Source organism: Diadema antillarum, unplaced genomic scaffold (genome assembly GCF_040938485.1).
Source record: "Diadema antillarum isolate AM-2024a unplaced genomic scaffold, OU_Dant_1.0 seq00001373_RagTag, whole genome shotgun sequence".
Classification (NCBI taxonomy): domain Eukaryota; kingdom Metazoa; phylum Echinodermata; class Echinoidea; order Diadematoida; family Diadematidae; genus Diadema; species Diadema antillarum.
The window spans coordinates 1,160,128-1,181,042 of record NW_027272134.1 but is presented as its reverse complement, the minus strand read 5'-3'; the positions used below and the strand labels follow the sequence as shown (position 1 = coordinate 1,181,042).

The 20,915-nt window shown below is 36.3% G+C and overlaps 1 protein-coding gene across 1 annotated transcript in view; it reads right to left on the bottom strand.

Annotated features, from left to right (window-relative positions):
* Positions 1–20,915, bottom strand: part of LOC139708801 (DNA repair and recombination protein RAD54B-like) — a 291,148-nt gene that overhangs the window by 218,531 nt on the left and 51,702 nt on the right. The window lies entirely within an intron of this gene.

The following is a 20,915-nucleotide window of genomic DNA, read 5'->3' as shown; positions in this document are numbered from 1 at the left end:
TGGTTACGGAGGAGCTGATTCCTCTATGATTTACTATGTATGAGGTAATGCATGACATTATGGTGCTCTTCTTCTTTTTTTTTACACTTAGGCCTATCAACAGCTTGACAAAAAAAAAGGTAATGTTCTTCATAAATCATTTTAGTGTCTTGCAAAGAAAAAACAAAAACCTTTTTACAAGGAATTAGGGTGTGTGGTATTTGAATGTGCATTTGCAAACAGCATAATACATATATCTTCAAGCAATTTATTAATTTAATGTGTCTGTTTATTCAAATATCTTTATTGCTTCTAATGGATGGCATCACACCTGTCAACCTTAGGCACACCACATACTATAGAAAGCAAATGGGGGTAGTTATGTATAAAAGAAAAATTAGAGTTTTTATCAATATTTCATTGTTAGTTCTGTTTATTTTAATTTTTTGCCATTAGCTGATTTTATGAAATAAGGAATTTGCTGTAAAAATGGTTCTCCTTTCTTGTAAAAAAAAAGAATGATAATAAATAAAAAAATACAACAAAATAAAAGAATGTTCAGGCTATAATGAAAACACAATCTAGGAACAGTTGGCTAGTATGTAGTATGGTTGTTCAACAGGTAAATAATTCATTAGAAGAAGTTAATATTTTCAGGAACTTCTGGAACATCAATTAACATGCTACAAATCCTTCTCAGAAGAGATTAAAGGAAATCTTGCTTTGACTTGTTAACCCTATTCAGGAAATGTAAGAATGCTACAAACATGGTTTTATGTGAATGAAAAGCAGGTCTGATTACTGACAATTATGGGTTACAGAATTATATTTCTGGCAGCAATAGGCCAGAAAAAGTCAGATGATATATACATCCTGCCTCATCTCAGCTATTTCCCAGACTCAAGGGTCATGTGACAAATAGTTTAGCTGTTTTCCTCACTACAGAGTACACATATATCAAAATCTTGTGGAAGGAATTTACCTATTAGCTACACATTCTTTTGTGATTTCTCTCTTTAACAAACATTTATTTCACAGGACACATAACAACAACAAAAAAAGATGTACATATCATGATTGAAAAGTGCAGGTCTTTAAATCTTTATAGCTGATTCATTTTAATTGCTTGTGATTATGAGCATTGTCTTTGGGCAATAAGAAATGAGTCATTCTGTACAGCAATTATATTGTTTATACGAGGTGCAGGTAGTTGATTAAAGTACACACTGAAGTACTGTATAGTGTTCAGTAGACTGTTTTCTTCCAGAAAGTGTTGAGCCCTTTTAACTTGCACAAATACTTCCAATTTCACTTGAACAGCACCATGCCCAATATGCAACAAAATAAATACAGTTTGATTTCAAAAGATAATACAGATGGGATTTTTTTTTTTTATTGTAAAGCCTTAGCAAATCTTTCTTGAAACCTTACCATCATATCAAAAGGATTTTAAGCATATCATGAGGTTAACTTAGTCAATAATACATCACCACGTACATGAAACTAATGGCAGCTTTTATGACTTTATTATGAAACTTGAATATAGACACAAAAGGGTGCTCATAATAGACGGGGTACTGAAAGTACTGAACACTCCACTTTTCCCATTATATTATATTTAAGAAATGCACTTAAGAAACATGATTGCGCACAAGGTTATTGTAAGTGTGTCAAAGGCTCTGACAACAAAGAAAAGAAAATGAATGCATGCTCTACACACTCCTCCATTATCTGTTCTATAAAATAAAGTGCCAAGAAGTTACACTTCATCTATGCAAACTGATGCAAATGGTACATTCATGATTATCAAATTAAGCAGTTTAGCATAAGACTGAGAGAGAAGATTGGAAGCTGGACTGCAGACTAAATCATGCACAGTGGCGGATCCAGAGGGGGCGCAACCGGCGCACGCCCCCCTTTTTTTTTCGTTAAAAAAACAAAAGAAATAAAAAGAAAAAAATGAAATGAAACCCGGAAGTGGCACCAGAAATAATATTTGCGCCCCCTCCCCCCCCCCCCCCCCCTTTACAGAATTCCTGGATCCGCCCCTGCATGCTTATACATCTATCATGTTCTGCTACAACAAAAATGTAGAGCTTGGATAAATTCAGTCATGAATGTTTCTATATCAGCAGTAAAGCCTTCGCACATTAGCCAAGTTCCTTTTCAATGAGTCCTTTAAGACGGGCACAAGTTGTGACAAAACACTTAACTCATATCCTTGTATTCCCACTGGCCCTACCTGCCCAACTGTATCCAAAACATTCACTACACGATAGTCATGCAATGTCAAATGTACACTGAGGAGAGATTTTTTAGTCACAGTTCACTGAACCTTCACAAATGACCTGCATATGGCACAATACTCCAAAGAATCTAATCTGTTTAAACTTTCCTTAATGGTTTAGGACCCGGGATAGGTTTGATAGCAATCCATCCACAGGTTTCCTTCACAAATCTAATGAGCTATTAACTTTCAATCATGGCACACAACAAGTACTACTGATTTCAGTCTGCATACTAATTGAGTAGTACCACAACAGCAGGATATGATGGGCAGGATATACAAAACATAGAAACAAACAGACAAATATATATGCATAGTGTTATACTGTATATATCTTATGTTTCCCCACTTTTTTTCATTTATTCATTCCGTTTTATTTTCACGGGGTAGCCCTTTTATTAGTCAAAAAGCTGATTCACAAAGGGGCCCTGCATAAAAACAATCCAAAATACCTACAAAGTTACCAGTATACAAAAGTACAGAAAATCAAAAAAAAAAAATACACATGGCTTAGAAACTCAATACAGAATTTAAAAAAAAAAAAAAATTACAGGCAAGACATTTCACAAAAAGGCTCAGAAAAAATTTTCCAACATTTGCAACCTGCATAATATATCAAAAGGGCCTATTACAATAGCCTTCCAGCTGACATATAAACTGTAAAAACAATGAATTGCCCGTGCAAGCATCCTGAGATCTATCAGTTGCCAAAGTGAGCATAATTATGGGCAAGCAAGTGCCCAAGACATTTAATAAGCAAGTGCCTATTCACGTTACATGTACTATCTAATACTGATTGTAAGTTGCCCTTGGCAAGCAGGCATGTATCGGGTTTACAGCACCCTGCAAAGATCAGACTACGAAACAGACAAGTCGACAAACTGACAAACAAAGCATGTCTTCTGAGTATTACCAGTGGCACTGTTGTATGCATTTTTAAAAAAAGCACTGTAAAAAGTCTGAGAGTGGATTGAATGTGTCACAATAATTGTAACTGCGTTTTTAATACATACATACTATTGTGTTGCAAGTGCATTGAATCAGTCACAATTGGCAACTGCATTCACCATTCACGATCAGCTAGGGCATGTCATATCTTGCTGTTTTTGGTGTTGATATTTCTTGTTAGTCTAATAAACACTGACACGGAAATTGTTTTCTAAAAAAAAGTGTAGTGTATTTCATTCATGCTTTTCAACACAGGCTGGAACCAATGTAAAGATTTTCTGATGAGTGCATTTAATGATGAGTGTCAAACTGAGAGCACAAGGAAGTACATTGACACTTAAAATCCTACCATGGTATTTATATCCACTACAGCTTCCTAGATTAGATGCTGAAAATTTGCATTTTGTATAGGAGGAAGTACATGCCTCTGTGACTATGATGACCTCTGCGATGAATTACAGGGGTCAGTATGACTGTAATGTTCCAATAAAATTCAACTTTTCTGTGCGAATGCAAGCATCATAATCTGTGCATCGATGAAAGTTATGACACTGTGATCAGTTTGCATACGTGATGTGCTCTCGATTGATATTGATCTTGTGTATGTTTGCAAATATATTTGAGTGTGTGTACTGTGCTCAAGATGTGATGTGTGTAATCATAGAATGTCCATTCAATTACTCAGAAGGCCACATGCTCATGGTAATCAGTCGACATTAGTATTCTGAGAACAAACTGCTGTCAAAGTGGAAAATACAACATGTGGGCACGCACAGAGAAAGAAGTCACAATTGAGCTCCATTTTTGATAAGTCAATAAGGGCAGCATGACTCAATGGGGCCATTCTTATAAAAAAAGAAAAAATCATACTAAAAAAAATTGTCCTCATTACACCAAAGACTTGCTATACCATCTACGTGAAAATCACAAAAATTTTGGTAGAACTGCGCATAAACATGCTCAGTTTACTCATTCAACTGTTTTAGTTAACAGGAAGAGCAGATGCTGAAGTCACAGAAGTACACTGTAACTTTCTGATTTTTTTCCCCTTTTTGTCCATTTCTCATGACGAAACACCTTGTAAAGCATCCCATGAAGTTAGCAACTTCGCACTCTGCCTTGCGAGTTTTCGTGCAAGGTTTCCATTAGAATTTGGTCCAGTTGCTCGGCAGCTTTCATCCTAACTTTGCCAGTTTCAAAGCCCAATGAGAATGGCCCTTTAATATGCTTACTGACAGCCTGTGCATGTGGGCTGAAAGATTGTAGTCAACTTGCTGGATAGATATCAAGAACTACACAAACTGGTAGATTTTATGTACACATTTGGGACAAGTTAGTCTGCACTATAGCAAATTAATATCAATGACTTTGTGCCTTTAATAACCAAGTTTAATTCTACTTTGGTGGAACAAACACAATGGACATTGAGCTTGGCAAACTAACAGTAATTTTGTAACGGGAGAAGGCTTTATGAGTACCTACAACATGTATCATAAACGTAGCACTGATTCTTGTCAAACAGAAACAGACATCACTGATTCTTGTCAAACAGAAACAGACATCACTGATTTAAACAAAGGAAATACGTAGACGAGATTATGTCACACAACTATATGAGTGGAAACTGGTTTAGAAAATGCTAACAAGGAAGAATAAAAGAAATTTATTGCATTTCTCATGATGAATTGCAAGTTTCCCATCTGTCAAGAATTTTCGTTGCAGAGCTGGTTGGCCAAGATTTGGGCAACATAGCCAAAGCGGCAGTGACATTAATGTCACTGAATTTCTTTTCCTGTTTGCAAACATAGTACTTCTCACTCCACACACTGCTACAAATGTGTAAGTATGTACAGTAAAACAACAAAATGGAATAACAGTGAAAAGCAAAACAGTTAAGCCACTAAATGACATACTGCATGAGAAATCCCAAATAAACAGTTTCACATTCATTCAAGTCTCATTCACATTTCAAGTTCCTAAAACTAATGTTGGAAACAAGTTGAATGATTTGTTTTGATTTGATTTTGCTGCTAAATAGAATCTATGTCTCCTTAACTTTCCTTTTCTGTAAAAAGATGACTGTATGGCAAAAGAAAATAACAGAAGTTATGGAGTAGTATTGAAACATTTCAGGCTCTGTTCCAACAATAATTACAAGACATTCATAAAGTGTAATCACTTCCTGTAGTTACGATGTCAAACAAAAGTCATGGAGCCGAAGTTTTATTTATTTATTTATTTATTCAGTTTTCTTTACCCAGGGTAGCCCCATCAGTGGTTAACACACTGTTATCCTAGGGGGCCCTGCAACAGAATGACAAATATAACAGTTCAACAAACACAAAATAACAAATCAAGGACATTTCTTTTGACATCATAACATCAACACAATATCAATACTCTATATAAATGAAGAAATGCAAAATCAATCTTTGGCGATAATAATACACAAACTCACACTATTTGAAAAAAAAAAATACCTTAACATTAAACAGGAACATCAAAAATACCCGAATTCTACCCCAAGTGAGATATGTATGCTGTTTATGATTAGACGTGTATTGGTCATGTCCCAAAATGAAAGTTGGATGATGCATCCACATATATTTTTAATGAAACATTAACGAAACAGAACATTTAGTAAATAAAGTGAAAGTCTACTCTAAATTTAAGATGATTTTGAGATACAGAGTAAATAATTCAAACATAAGGGTACAAGTTTATTTAAATCTATCATGATACAGAAAAGTTTTCGGAAAACAGCAACATCAGTAGCAGCTATATATATTAAAGGCAACTTACACTAGATGAGATATGGTGTCATGGTCCTATAACTACCCTCATGTTGGGTTTTTACATGTATGAAATGCCACATGATCATTTTCAAGTTTAACAATCTATTAAGGTCAACACCTTTCTCCTGAAAGTCACCATTACTAATCTAATATACTATACAATCATTTAATGTATTGGATATACGATGATTCATTTCGTGAAATAGAAAGACAATGAATGAGGCTTTTGATACAAGCATGAAGATTATTGCATCACGTGCACGTGCACAAGATTAGTTTGAAACATTTCCAAAATTTAGTCATTATACCGATGGTCATACAAAACAAAAACAAATTAACCTTCAAAGTGCAGATGATCTATCAAAAAAAAAAAAAAAAAACTTTTATCACACTGCACAAAGCATCAATGAAACTTAATTGTGAGGTCCATAAACATTTATTATTAATAAAATTTCCCCACGCTACTATTGAACAGTCGCAGGTTAGTTCATGAACTCAATTTATACACCATGTTCACGTTGACTAGAGTAAAATCAGACACAAAGAATGATAACAGCCCCATAAAAATCACTCATAAAATTAGAGGGTCGTGATATTTGAAAGTTTTGTGTGTTTCTACAAAGCAACATGAATGGGAAAAGGCAATGCTGTTATCAACTCACAAATCTGTGACTAGTTTGTTCACGAAACATCATCAATATCATGCCTTTGTTCAATAACTCAGCAACTACAACCCCGTAGCATACCCCCGGATATCATCTTTGCTAGGGTATTACAAGACTTTAACATTTTGATGTAAATAATACACCTCATACTGTGTATTGATTTAAAAAAAAAAAAGAGAGAGAGATTAAAAAAATAGGAATTTAGCAAAGATTTGCATATAGTTCACTTGTAAACTGGCAATATGTTGACATCATTACCTTGCCATTTTGAGAATGCAATTGTCACCCAAACTAGGATGCAGCTTATATGGTGCTGTAGCCCTCTATCACTGCTGAATACAGTAATATCACTGATTTTTGGGTGTTTATTTCTACATCACTCATTTGTGGAAACAAGGGAAAACTTCAAATTTTGATGAAGCATTTTTAAACATTTTGATATTACTCTCTTCATATAGCACAAACTTGAACATGGTAAGTCATTGCACTTTAAAGGGCAAAGCACCATGGCCATTGATTTCTTACGAAATACAGTCAAACCTGTCTATAGCGGCCACCCAAGGGATACGGGAAAAGTGGCCGTTATAGACAGGTGGCCGCTATAGACAGGTAACATGTATCATCGTTGTATACATCTATATATGCTTACATGTACATGTACATGTATGTGTGTACGTATGCACATGTGTGTATCATGCATAGAACAATGCCGGTGTTTATGAAATTGTTGCACAGTACATGTAGCATGTGCTTAGAAAGCTTAACACTAGTGCATTATTGTGACTGAATAAGTGATGAATGCAACGGTGGCGGAGGAATGACTGGCACGGCTAACAAGCAGAAAAACACGCTGAATTATCGGCTCGGCTACGGCCCCATCGGGTTTTTGGCCGCTATAGACAGGTTAAAATCTACCGCGGGAAACAAAATTTGTGGCCGCTGGCCGCGTTAGACAGGTGGCCGCTATACACAGGGTCTTTAACATTGCTTTTCTCTCGGGGGGATTTTTCAGTGGCCGCTATAGACAGGTGGCCGCTATAGAGAGGTGGCCGCTAAGGCAGGTTTGACTGTACATCACACATTAGAAATGATAACGTGGACAGATGGCAGACCAGACTGGCAGGACACCTGCTCCGGTATGAGGGGTGCAGCAGGGGTCTTCACCACACCCCAGGTAATCTGGACACGCAGACGAGCAGACGGAAGGAGGGGCTACCTCTACCAATGGTACTAGTATAAAGTGAAGTGACATGGTAATGAAGAAATAAACTAGGAACTTATCAAACAGAGTGACAAAATTCCTTACACATATGAGCTGAAATTTGCAGATTCATTATGCTGGATGCACTAGCTATTTAACCTGTTATATATGGAATATCTTTTTAACGTAGCAGCATGTCATATCCAGTGTTGGGTTTGTTTGTTTTTTTGTGTTTTTATTTTTTGATAAAGGTCACAGGACAGATTCGTAGCTGACATATTCTAAATATAACAGCTAAAAATGAGGACTCATCTTATCTGATTTACCACAATGTCTACACAATATAGTTGAACACAAAAGCAAAAAAAAGTTCAACTTCATCTGTGTGAAGACAGCACAGCCATCAACAGCAATTTCTTCAAAATTTCTAACCTTCAGCGGGACACAAGAGTAATAACTGTACCATTATTTTTAGTAGTGTCTGTTCTTTTCAAATTTCCATTATTTGCATGATATGGACAGCACAAATGGATGTCACAGACATCTCAGGAAAAGAGAGGGGGAGAGGGCGGGGGGGAGGGAGGGAGAGATGACACTAGTCTGCAGATTCTGCCAACAAGCACCAACCCAACAGGAACTGCATGTTAGGAATATACAATATACAAGTTACCTAGCTTTCACACTTATCGAGAGTGCTTTATTTGAAACATGATTGCGATGACGCATCACTAGAATTATATTTCAAATTAAGCATTCTTGCCATGTGATTGTAAACTGGAATCGCAGTGGGTGATTTGAATCGCGATTCCAGTCGTGTTTAAAATGACGGTCGGGAGGTCTTTTCCAATTACATTTCGTCAGAATTATGCAACAAAAATACCTTGCGAACGTAATTGAACTCCAATCATGTTGGGGACCTTCCAACGACTCCCACAGAAAGACAGCTTTAAGAGTGATTGATGGGAACTTGGCAAGAAGCCAAACCTCCCCTCCTCGCTTTGAAATTCAAAACCGCAGAATTTGTGAAGTCTTCCTCGGTCGTGTGAACGAACAATGATTTGAATCGTAATTGCAATCATGTTTGTAATTCAGCATTCAAATTAAGCACTCTCGGTACCTCTGAAAGCACTGTCAGGCTTATGAACAACGACAATGAAAAATGGCTGCTTTTCTCTCCTTTGCTTTCTTGAGATCCTTGGAATGACATTTCTTCGAAAAAAAAGACCCCTGATCTTCCCATGGACTTAAAGCACTCTAATAATAGTATCCCACACAGCTGTCTGCAATCTCGCTAACATCGAAATGAATCACAAAGTTGCACAAGTCGGTGTGTGTTTGTTGTGAAGGGACAGAACACCTACATCGCATAACTTGTGTAGTGACATGTTTGTTTTGAGTGTTGGGTATCTCCAGTTTCATTTAATTTCAGATGTTTTCATTTTCTATTGGTTTTCAAGGGGGAAATGCAGCAAGTCAAAGAAGAGTGTGATTAACACTTTGGTCAATGATTTGGAGAGAATACAGATTTGTGTTGTTTTTCAATGGATTCTCTTGTGATTACAGCAGACATATTTATAGTATCTGAACACAAATATAAATAGACTGTTTGTGTCCCACAGAATTCTAAATGCAAAAAGTACACAACAACATTGTACCAACAGTTCTAGAGATTTCTGCAATATTATGCACCTCGTGATTGACTTGTGCGGCTCCTTAGACATTCATTATCTTCTACCCAAGGAAATGAATTGCAGATCAACTCCTCCATCTCATAAGCTGGGTTTTTACAGCAAAGGTAGCTCTTACAAAGTATGGAGTAGTGGAGAGTAGGTCATTCATTAAGTATTAAACCAGTATGAGAAAAGAAATCATTACACAGTTTCGTAAAAATTTGAGAATACAAATCACTACAGTAACTGATTTTCACAATAAAAATCAAATTACCTCAATCTCAGTATAAACCTGGGTGGCCAATTTCATCTGACCAACCTCCAAATTTCTCTGAAACAAATCTATAACATATTGTACATGTACTCAGTATCAGTAATGGTACTTCATTACTACAAAATCAAACTGCCCTTTGCATAACAATGAGTTTAAAGGACAAGTTCACCTTCATAAACATAACGATTGAGAGAATGCAACAATATTAGTAGAACACATCAGTGAAAGTTTGAGGAAAATTGGACAATCGATGCAAAAGTTATGAATTTTTAAAATTTTTGTTTTGGAACCGCTGGATGAGGAGACTACTACAGCTTGTGAGTCATATGCGTACAACAGTATAAAGAAAATATAAAGAAAATTCAACATATTTTCACTTTTTTCGCATAATAAAAGAGCACTTGACTTGCCTCTTTCTAAAGGCAGGGGGAATAATATTACCCATAACATTTGTCGGTAACGAGTCGGGGGAATGTGTACTTTTTTCATAAGATGAAATTTTGTGAAATTCTCTTTATATTTTCCTTATATTGTTGTACGCATGTGACATCTAAGTTCTTCACACACTGCAGTAGTCTTCTCATCCAGCGGTTACTGCACAAAAACTTCAAAAATTCATAACTTTTGAACGGATTGTCCGATTTTCCTCAAACTTTCAATGATGTGTTCTACTAATATTGCTACATTCTCTCAATCCTTATGTTTATGAAGGTGAACTTGTCCTTTAAGGATGACAATCAGACCAATCTTTCACACATTTTATGAAAATGTCATGTTCTAATCCTGCTTTGAATCCTTCACTTGCCTTGATAGGAGTGATTAAAATGTTCGACTATACGACACCAGATTTTGACTATTAGTTGAATGCTAAACATAATTCATTTATTTTTATGAAGTTGAAGTCAGATCTAACATTTCTGTGATACATTCAACAAATACCATAATGACTCACTGGTGTATTACTGGGCTAAGTAATCCCATAGTGGAGAAAAGTATGCCTTTACAGAAATACAAGAGAATGCACAGAAGTCCACAAGAGTCATGCCTCTCTATAAGGTCAAATTGAACCCCTTTTTTGCCTTGTTGCCCTGGCAGTTGTCTTATTTTTCAGGATGATGAATTTTACTTCAAAAATGGCCTAACCTTGAAGCCCAAGTGAGTCAGGAAGGGCGCAATTTTCTTTCTCGCTGGATCGCTGGCTCATTTACCCCAATTTTTCATCATGCACTTAAGTGGTCTTGGCATTGCACGGGGGTCCTTGGTCTTCCTGTCCCATTTCAGGTAATCTTCTTGTGACAGGCACCAGTTACAGACATTATAGACCTCCAACAGGTGCTTTATGAAAGTACAATAGGCATTGTCCTATCATGGAACATTCACTCAATAGGCCCATTTGTTTTGGTCATATACAGAAAAACCTAGTGTGACAGATCAAACACAAAGGGTGTACTTCCTCTTATTCTTTGTTTATGCTATCTTTAAATCTTAATGATGAGATTGACAAGTGCATAAATCATAAGTCTATGCCCTGGATCATTCTGGTTTTTCCCCTTCTCATTAAGTATGAATGAAAACAAACACAGAGTGTCATAATGCACTTTGAAAGAACTTTAACCAGGCAGATGAAAAGAATAGTTCCCACTGATGCCAGCAGCACCTGAATACTTGATGTTAAGTGGGCAGTGATGGCTTTCGGTTACTCACGCAATATGCATATTACACCATGAGATGACAGCTAGCGAAACCCAAGGTTTTTCTTGGCTTGCATCAATTAGTCTAAATTGGTTAGCAAACACGGAACTTTTACAGCAGCAACAACAACAGTCTTTCTACTATATGTCTGTATCTAATTTGAAGTGCTTCAACATTGTACACAATTTCCATTTCTATCTAGACACACACAAGCAAACAAACACACATATGCACATATTCACATATGCAAACAAAAATGTTGTGATCTTCTCTATAAAGTACACTGCAGCTTCATCACTGAAACCTTGATGACATCTATTTCTTCCACAATATGCCATTAACATCCCTACAAGTTACCTACATTCCAACACAATTCAGTAAATGCCAGGGTAGTTGTTCCACATTATATTCCACATACTAAGAATCTTGCTATAGGATTGGTCAAGAGCTGATCACGTGATAAAGCGTAGTTTTACCCATCACATCACCTGAGAAGAAAAGTTTGTTACACTCTATAAGATAGTCATTTTGTTTCACTGATCTCTTAGACCACACAGTCCTAACGCGTGATATAACTTACAATTTTGAGTACACGCGAAAAAGAAGTGCGTTGCACTGTGGTCTATCATTTGACCTGGGTCAAGTGATAGACCACAGTGCAATGCACTTTTATTTCGGTGCCACGCGCAGGGCGCGGAGCAAATTCGTTGTTTTTGTCATCTATACGCACATATGTCTAAAGTAAACTACGTAGCCTAAGCCCTGAGGATCCCTAAAGACAGCTGAAATGGTTTCAGATGTGGAATAAAATGGGAATAATACAAATATCTAGGACCCTAAATGTGGAATATAAGCAAATAATCAACTTTTGTTTTCAGGCAATTAGAAAAACTGTCATTTCCTCGGCGACCTGAATGTGTACGCTATCTTTCCTCAGCTGCGCTTCGGAAAGATAGCTACATCCAGATCGCCTCGGAAGTGATAGTTTGTCCCATCACCTTCACCAATGTGGATTATTTGCTTACTATACTTGATGATAGACATTTGTTGACATGAATATAACGTCCTATAAGTATTATCACTACATACAAATGTACATGTATGTTACATTTTTTAGTCATATAATTCACTGAAAATATGATAGCTACTTTTACGACTTTGCCTCAAAACATCAACACAGATGCAAAGGTCAATTTTAAAGCAACAGTGTTGATTCACAATTTTGTCGCTTTCTAATGGGATCATCGTTCTCTCTGTTTTTTCATAATCAAGGAACCACAAAAGTAGGTAAGAATTTTTGAACATCTTTTTAAGATCCAGATTTGTGTAGCCTGATATGACATTTCTGAGATGAGAAAAAAAAAGATATCAGAAAGTTAGTAGCACAAATGATACTTTGAATGATAATGGAGAGAATGTACCTATAATGACTATGCTAAGATTCAGGCTAATCTGATAACCCCTTTATGGTGGTTGCTATGGGGCCTTAAAATCCCTCTTTTATTAGTATGCACTCAATAAAGAGTGAGTCAGTGTGATTCAATGTACACCTAAATTCAGAGCCCTTTGCTCTAAAAAGGCACTGCCTTAGACTGGATCTTCTATCACTTTTCACAGGGGCATCGAAGTTTGACAAAGAAGAAAACTCATACCACCCCCCCCCCCAAAAAAAAAGAGACAGAGTCACTTCTTAGAAAAGCACATAAATTTGGGTGTAAAACTTTGAAACCATAAAAGGGATAGGGTAGTGCCTTGGCGCCTGTGTGTTTCAATGTCTGCCCCTTGCCCACATAGTATTCATAATGTGGATAGACTGTAACTTGAAAGGAGCCTAAATCAGACATAACAATTGGAAAATTGTTTGTGGGATTTTTGTGCATCATATATACATTGTATGTTTCAGTGCATAGTCCTTTAGTGGAAAATACACTGTTATAAGCAATGTGCATCGAGAATTGATTATCATTATGTGCTACATAATAATAGTTATTATCAATATTCCCATTATTATCATTATTGCTATCATTTGCATTTTTATTATCATCATCATCATTATTGTCATTATTATTATTACTATTACTATTATTATCATCTCCTGAGTGCAACATTTAACAAACTGGGACTTGTGATACAATTTCACATGAAGTGGTTGTATTCACTATCGAGAACGGAGGAAGAGACAGCCAAAAGCAATGAAACGAAGGCTGCATCTATCAACTTTCCCATGTTTAAAATGTGCTTCAATACCCATCATCAAAACTCATTTGCGAGCCTTTCAGATCACATTTCTCGAGTTATTGCATTTATCAACTCTTTTGTGAGTCAGTTGGGAGGCCCTGTCACTGTACAGCTCCATTGTGCAGTTTGACCCAAGGAGCGGAGATGTGTAGCTGGCAGTGCTCGGCGTAAGCAGGTCCGAGCTATAAACGTGTTTCAAATTGACTTCGTGTCCATCAACTCTACAGAAATGCGTTTCTGGCTAAAACACATTTGTGATTGCACTTTTTTCGGGGTTTACAAGAAATGCATTTTCAACCCCCCTATGCATTTATCAACTGCCTAAAACTCTCTGAAACTTGTTTGGAAACCTTAAAGGACAAGTTCACCTTCATAAACATAAGGATTGAGAAAATGGAACAATATTAGTAGAACACATCAATGAAAGTTTGAGGAAAATTGGACAATCGATGCAGAAGTTATGAATTTTTTAAATTTTTGTGTTGGAACCGCTGGATGAGGAGACTACTACAGCTTGTGAGTCATATGCGTACAACAGTATAAAGAAAATATAAAAGAAAATTCAACATATTTTCACTTTTTTCGCATAATAAAAGAGCACTTGACTTGCCTCTTTCTAAAGGCAAGGGGAATAATATTACCCATAACATTTGTCGGTAACGAGTCAGGGGAATGTGTACTTTTTTCAAAAGATGGAATTTTGTGAAATTCTCTTTATATTTTCCTTATATTGTTGTACGCATGTGACATCTAAGTTATTCATACACTGCAGTAGTCTCCTCATCCAGCGGGTACTGCACGAAAACTTCAAAAATTCATAACTTTTGAACGGATTGTCTGATTTTCCTCAAACTTTCAATGATGTGTTCTACTAATATTGCTACATTCTCTCAATCCTTATGTTTATGAAGGTGAACTTGTCCTTTAATTCTGCGCCAGAAGCGAGTTGATAGACGCATCCAAAGACAGGCAGCAGTTGCAAGCAGGTCATGAGTCAAAGTCATATTTAGCATCATGCCTGGCTGTTCTTTGGACACAAAACACATGTAGATCGGTGAGTAATCAATCAAGCATAGGAGATATCTTCAAAGACAGAAAGTGTAAGGAGAGGCTTCCACCAGGCTGAATCAAGTAGTCCTAAAAATATGAAGTGACGATATTAGAAGATGACAGAGTTTTTCTTGTCACAGATCTTTAATTTTGTCTTCCCGAGCGTAATTCTTTATTGCTTCGTTATTCATCCTTTCTGAAACCATGGATCAATTTTGCAGAGGTTTGGTCACATCCTGCACTTTGTTTCACTGTCTGGTCCTTTTGGGGTCACCCTAGAACACCAGAGAGGAGGGGGAGAGAAAGAATATTTTGGTTTCTCACATGAGACACTAGTTTTCTCATATTACCAGTAATCTTCATAAATATCTCTGGCACTGAGCCATGCCAAATGGACTGAACAGGTATGGACACAAGACTACAAATTGAGATACATTGTCCATGTGCTTTTTGATGATCTAGACAGAAAACAGAAGAATGCGGCCCATACAAACATGAAGTGAACCTGACGTGATAAGAGTTTGGATGGCCTCTAATTTGGCACAATCCATTATTATATTCTTATGAATATAGGGTAACTTGAGAAAGATTTATCATGATCATGTGAGTACAGCATCTCTTGCCAAATATTCATTTTCTTTCCCACTTTTGGACAAGAGAATTGTCATGAATATATGATGTATGGAAATATGACATATGGATATACATTGTAATGATGTATGGACTTTTTACAAATGTATGACTAGTTCATCTTTATGTGTCTAAATGCTCCTATATGGATACATCATATAGACATACATCATATATCAAAACAATGGTTTGAGAATCATTTTGTACCAGAATGATGCATATAAATGAAGACCTGATCATGATTGGTGTGATGTGGAAATATTACATACATACAACTTTTATGTACACATTGTGTACATTCTGGCAATACAAAACCATACATTTTGTCCTCTATGAAACCATAATATCTCATTCTGGATGAAGGGGAACATACTATTAGCATGGTCAAAACACTAGTTGGCAACTCTACAGTGAAGGGAACGCAAGAGGAAAAGTCTGCAAAACAAAACACTGCTGGGTGACAAAGGTAATATCTCACAAGCGTCCACATGGTAACATGTTGGATGACACAGTGACAATCTTATGGCCAAACCTCATGAAATAGCTGCCACATTTTTCTTTACACATTGTCACTGATATGACATTTTTGTTTTGCTGGCGTAACATAGCATGACATTCTGTGACTGCTTCTCCTTCTGCCGAATGTAACAGAATACCCAACCAAGGCTAATGGTTGTTATTGACTTCGTAACGTTCAAACACAGTCTGGTAGACAGCCCTGGAGTTCCTTTAACCCTTCCTGTGCCAACGTGTCAAATTTGCACAAATTTCAAACACATAGGCCTGGGAATTAATGGGGAATGAAGAAGGCTATTCTTTGGCTACTACATGACTGCTAAAAGGATAGTATAGTTTTGATTGAGATGAAGATTTAGCTTTTTTTCTTTCTTTTTTTTTTGCAAGATACTAAGAAACTACAGTATGAAATGTTAAGGAGCTTATATCATTAACAACTTATAATTCTCTTGAGGAATTTCAAACTTTATTTGATGAAAATCTGTTTTGAAATGACTGAGACATCCAAAACGTAGGAAAACAAAGCAATCCTAATAATAGGTGGGTCCCACCTTTAATTGGGATCGCTTTGTTTGGATATCTCAGCCAATTCAAAAGCAATTTTTATCAAATTAACTTTGAATTCCCCTAACAACTATATGCTCTTTCATATTTCATATTTGGTTTCTCATTATCTCAACAACAACAAAATAATCTTAGTACAAAATATGTTAGAAAGTTAAAGTCTCATTCCATCCAAACTCACACCATCCCTTTAAGCAGACAATGACTCTGTGGGTTGTTCACGCGAGCCAAAGCCAAAGACTAAATGTAAAAGTGAGGACTGACTTTTGCCATGCCTACGAAGTGAAACAAACACATCTCTATGCTAAGGACTCCCTGTCAGTTGAAGAAGAAGAAGAACAAGAAGCAGAAAAAAAAAACCTCGCTTGCAGCATCGCAGGTGAGCCATTCTGTGAGTCATAGCTACATACAACCACTGACGGGCAAGAGTGAGGGTTAACCACAGTGACTGGACATCTCATTTCACTTTAAATGCACACAAATGAAGAAATTCAGCTTAGTGTCACAAAGAAAGGTTATAAAAAGAAGGCGAGCAGAGCATTCAACTTGATCATGAACTGTCTAGGCCTACATAGAGTGGTAAGGTTTTTAGCTTTTGTTTTTGGTTTTGGTTCTGGTTTTTGCAATATTGCCAAAATGGAAACAGAGATTCAATGTATGCAAAAACAATGTTTTTAAGAAATGAAGATTCGAATTCATAGAAAATTAAAACAAAAATAGGGGAAAAAAGTATTTCTTTATCAGTTTTCTCAATTTGTGTGAAAGTTTGACATACATAGAAACAAGAATGTGCTGATGTGTGTAATACTGGATGCAAAAGAAAAGTTAAAAAGAAATTTTTGGTAAAACATCTATCAAAATCAGAGCATAGTTTCCTGATTACACTGGAGTAATTTCTTGTAAAGTATCAGGAAACACTATTCTGGCACATCGATAGCAAATTTATATTTATACTCTTCAATCCAGCCTTGCTAGCTTCCCTGAGGTCTTGCTTTTATGATGCAAATCACCACTCTTTCACGTCCATATCATTCCAGAATAACAAACATAACAATCTTTATTCACTGTAATGTAATATTGTATACAGACATTCAACTGTGAAAATTGAAGTCAATGGCTTGGTTGTTGAAACCACTGGCATTGCTGTCAAGGTTAGAATCCACAACTACTGTTAGTAACCCTTGGAGGATTCAAATTACACAAGAAACTAGCTCCAATTGCAACGTGACCGCTCTAGGCCAGGATGGACTCCACCACATCACAATAGCTCTCTTTCAAAGACTTAAGTCAGGGTTTAGCTCAAAGTCATTCTGCTCATGCTCCCCATTGATGCTATTTGCACAAAAGTTAATGGCGTGATCACAAATAAAAGTTAATTGGCCAAAACTGAATAATTTTATTCAAATACATGTCATGGAACCTGAGAAAAAAAAAATGATGTTGCATGTCCAGCAGTCGAGCACTCATAAACATGAGACAGATTACATTCACATCTTCTAGTTCCAAGCAGCATCTTGACTTCAAAACAGTGGAGTGTCACATTCACAATCTTGCAGTCAGCATACTATCCTTGTCTACACCTTTTGTTTTGTCACAGATCACACGGTATCATTGACCTGACTTCATTGTTTCTGCAAAGTGTGTACTGATGATATAAATTCTAGCTCACATCATATTATACATGGATATTTTTTCTTAATTTTGTTGCTCTCTTGAAGTTTAATTTGACCTCATCAAGGTAACATGAACCTTGTTTACTCTTCCCTGTTCATAGTTTTTGTTTTTATCTGATGAATCAAAAGAAAATTTTTTGCGCTAAGTTGTTTTGTTTTTCGGTTTGTTTTTGTTTTTTGTTTTTGTTTTTGTTTTTGCAACTGATTGACAAAATACCCTTCACTTACATACAATGTAACATTGATTATTCAGTGTTTTAGAAGCAGCCATAATAAAGATCATGAGCATACGTCAGGACTCGCGTTAGACTCGAACGGATGGCCTCCTCAATATCATATTCACTCCACTGTGTTTTATCTCATGTTGAATCCTAACAGTTTTTGCATGGTCTTTCGTTTCCCTATTTCCATCATTTCGATGTTTCCTTTTCACTTTCGTTGTCTCTTTCCTCCTTTACTTTCGACGAAACCTTAAAGGGATAGTATAGTTTTGGTTGATTCAGGTTTAACTTTGTGCAAGATAATTAGAAAACACTTTTATGAAATATTAAAGATGTGTTTGTATTGTCATGATTATTGTACAAACGTCAATGGAAACAAAATTTCTACGTCCCATCATAGACCAATAAAAGATGAATCTGATGAATCTGATCTGATACGATCCTCAGAGGAATTAAAAGTTTAGGTGATAAAAATCAGTTTTGAAATGGCTGGGATATCAACCAAAAAAAAAGAAAGAAGAAAACAAAATGGTTTCGATAAAAGGTGGGACCCACATTTTATTAAGAACTCTTTGTGTTGGATATCTCAGCCATTTCCCCACCTTTCATTTCCTATCTCCCTTGTACCCCTCCCTTGACTTGAACAGAATGGGGTCATTACCTGAACATACAAATGTAACGTCCTGGTTTACAAATCATCAGTCAGACATTTAAATTGCTTTCACTTTCAGCCATACACTTATCCATCTCACCACAGACAGTTACTTTCACATAGGAAATTTTAGATGCTGACCTGCAAATAACAGGTCAGTAACCATGAAGAGATATAGAGAAAGGGATTGCAGGGTCAGGGCAAAATGCCAAGTCATCTTTTCATAAATAAGGTGGGATTGTTGATGCATTATCAGTTTCCGGTAGAGCAACTGCTCTCTTGCTGATTTTCATTAAATGCAGTATAGGAGGGTGTTAGGATAGGGATTCTGACTTTTTCTCTCTATTCTTCCATTAGGGGTCTCTGTAATCAAAGTTGGTCTCCACTAAAAAAAACAAAAAATAGATAAATAAATAACAACACACAAACAAAAAAGATATATATGATATTAAGCCTATCCGTGCTTATTAGGCCCATTCACACACACAAGAAATATTGGTTTCGATCACACTGCAAAAATTGATTTTATTCTCTACCATTTCACACATGGCTTTCAAGAAACTTGATTTCTGCAGCAAGCTAGGGAAAGCTCGTTTAATCTTTAACCTATGCATAGCTCAACAATGCCCAGAGCAAGTCAACAGAGCTAGAGTGGCAAGTTGCATAAAAACTGAAGTTTTTGTTGTTGGTTGTTTTCACTGTTCATGCACACTGTACAAGGCACATCATTGTGAAGGTTTCAAAGAAATCAAGATGGAGAAATTTTTGCATTGCAATGCAGAACACAACAGGGATAGTACTTCGTTTGGTTGACATGGGGATTCACATTTTAACTCTTTGCAAAATAATGAGAGACATCGCTTCTAAAAGAACATGTAATTCTAAGAGGAATTAAAAGTTTATGATGAAAATCAATTTTATAAAGGCTGACATATCCAAAGACAAAGTAAATCAAAGTGTTCCTAATAAAAGGTAGGTCCCACCTTTTATGAAGACCTCCTTGTTTTTTGATATCTCAGCTATTTCAAATCCAATTGTCACCAAATAAACTTTTAATTCCTCCTAGAATTGTCTGCTCTTCAATATTTTACGAGTATTTTCTAATTATCTCAGAAAAGATTAAAACCTGAATTCCCATGTCAATCGAAACTATACCATCCCTTTCATTACTTTTGTGTCCACACACAGCATTTTTTGTTTTAACATTTGCCAAACTTTATCTCTACCATTTTCTCTGCAATATGAAGTTATGATGTTTCACTACTGTCACAGTGAATAGCCTGGCAAGCTAGCTGCTGCACGTGGCAGTAGGAAGTAATTCCAATGTTCAGTGGACATCATGGTACCAGGTACAATTTGTAATTTAAAAAAAGAAATGTGAGTTGTCTGTGGTAAGAATAATTATAGAGGAAAACACAGGAGGCTACCATCATAACCAAGCTTGACTAGGAAGGCGGCCTTGAAATAAATCAAACCATGTCAAGAAAATTGTATACTTGATAAGAACAAATGGAGAGTGTGAATGTGATAGTCTGTACGAGTGCGTGCCATGGAATGCTGTGTGTGGTATTTGTGTCAGTAGTGTGTCGGTAGAGCATGTATTTCTGGTATTATTTGAATGGAAGTGACAAAATATTATTTCCAAAAAAAAAAGTGTGTCTGGTTTTCACGACAGTCATGACAGCCAACTTAAACTAATCACATCACCAAGTTTGTACCTTTTCTAGTGGTGTTTTGAAAGCTTTTGTCAGTTGATTAGCCGCTTCTAATTCATAAGTGTTGAGAGTTTTCCTGCTTATGAATATAAATTGTCCTGTTATGGGTATACAAACATACCAAAATGTATCAGACAACTGAAAA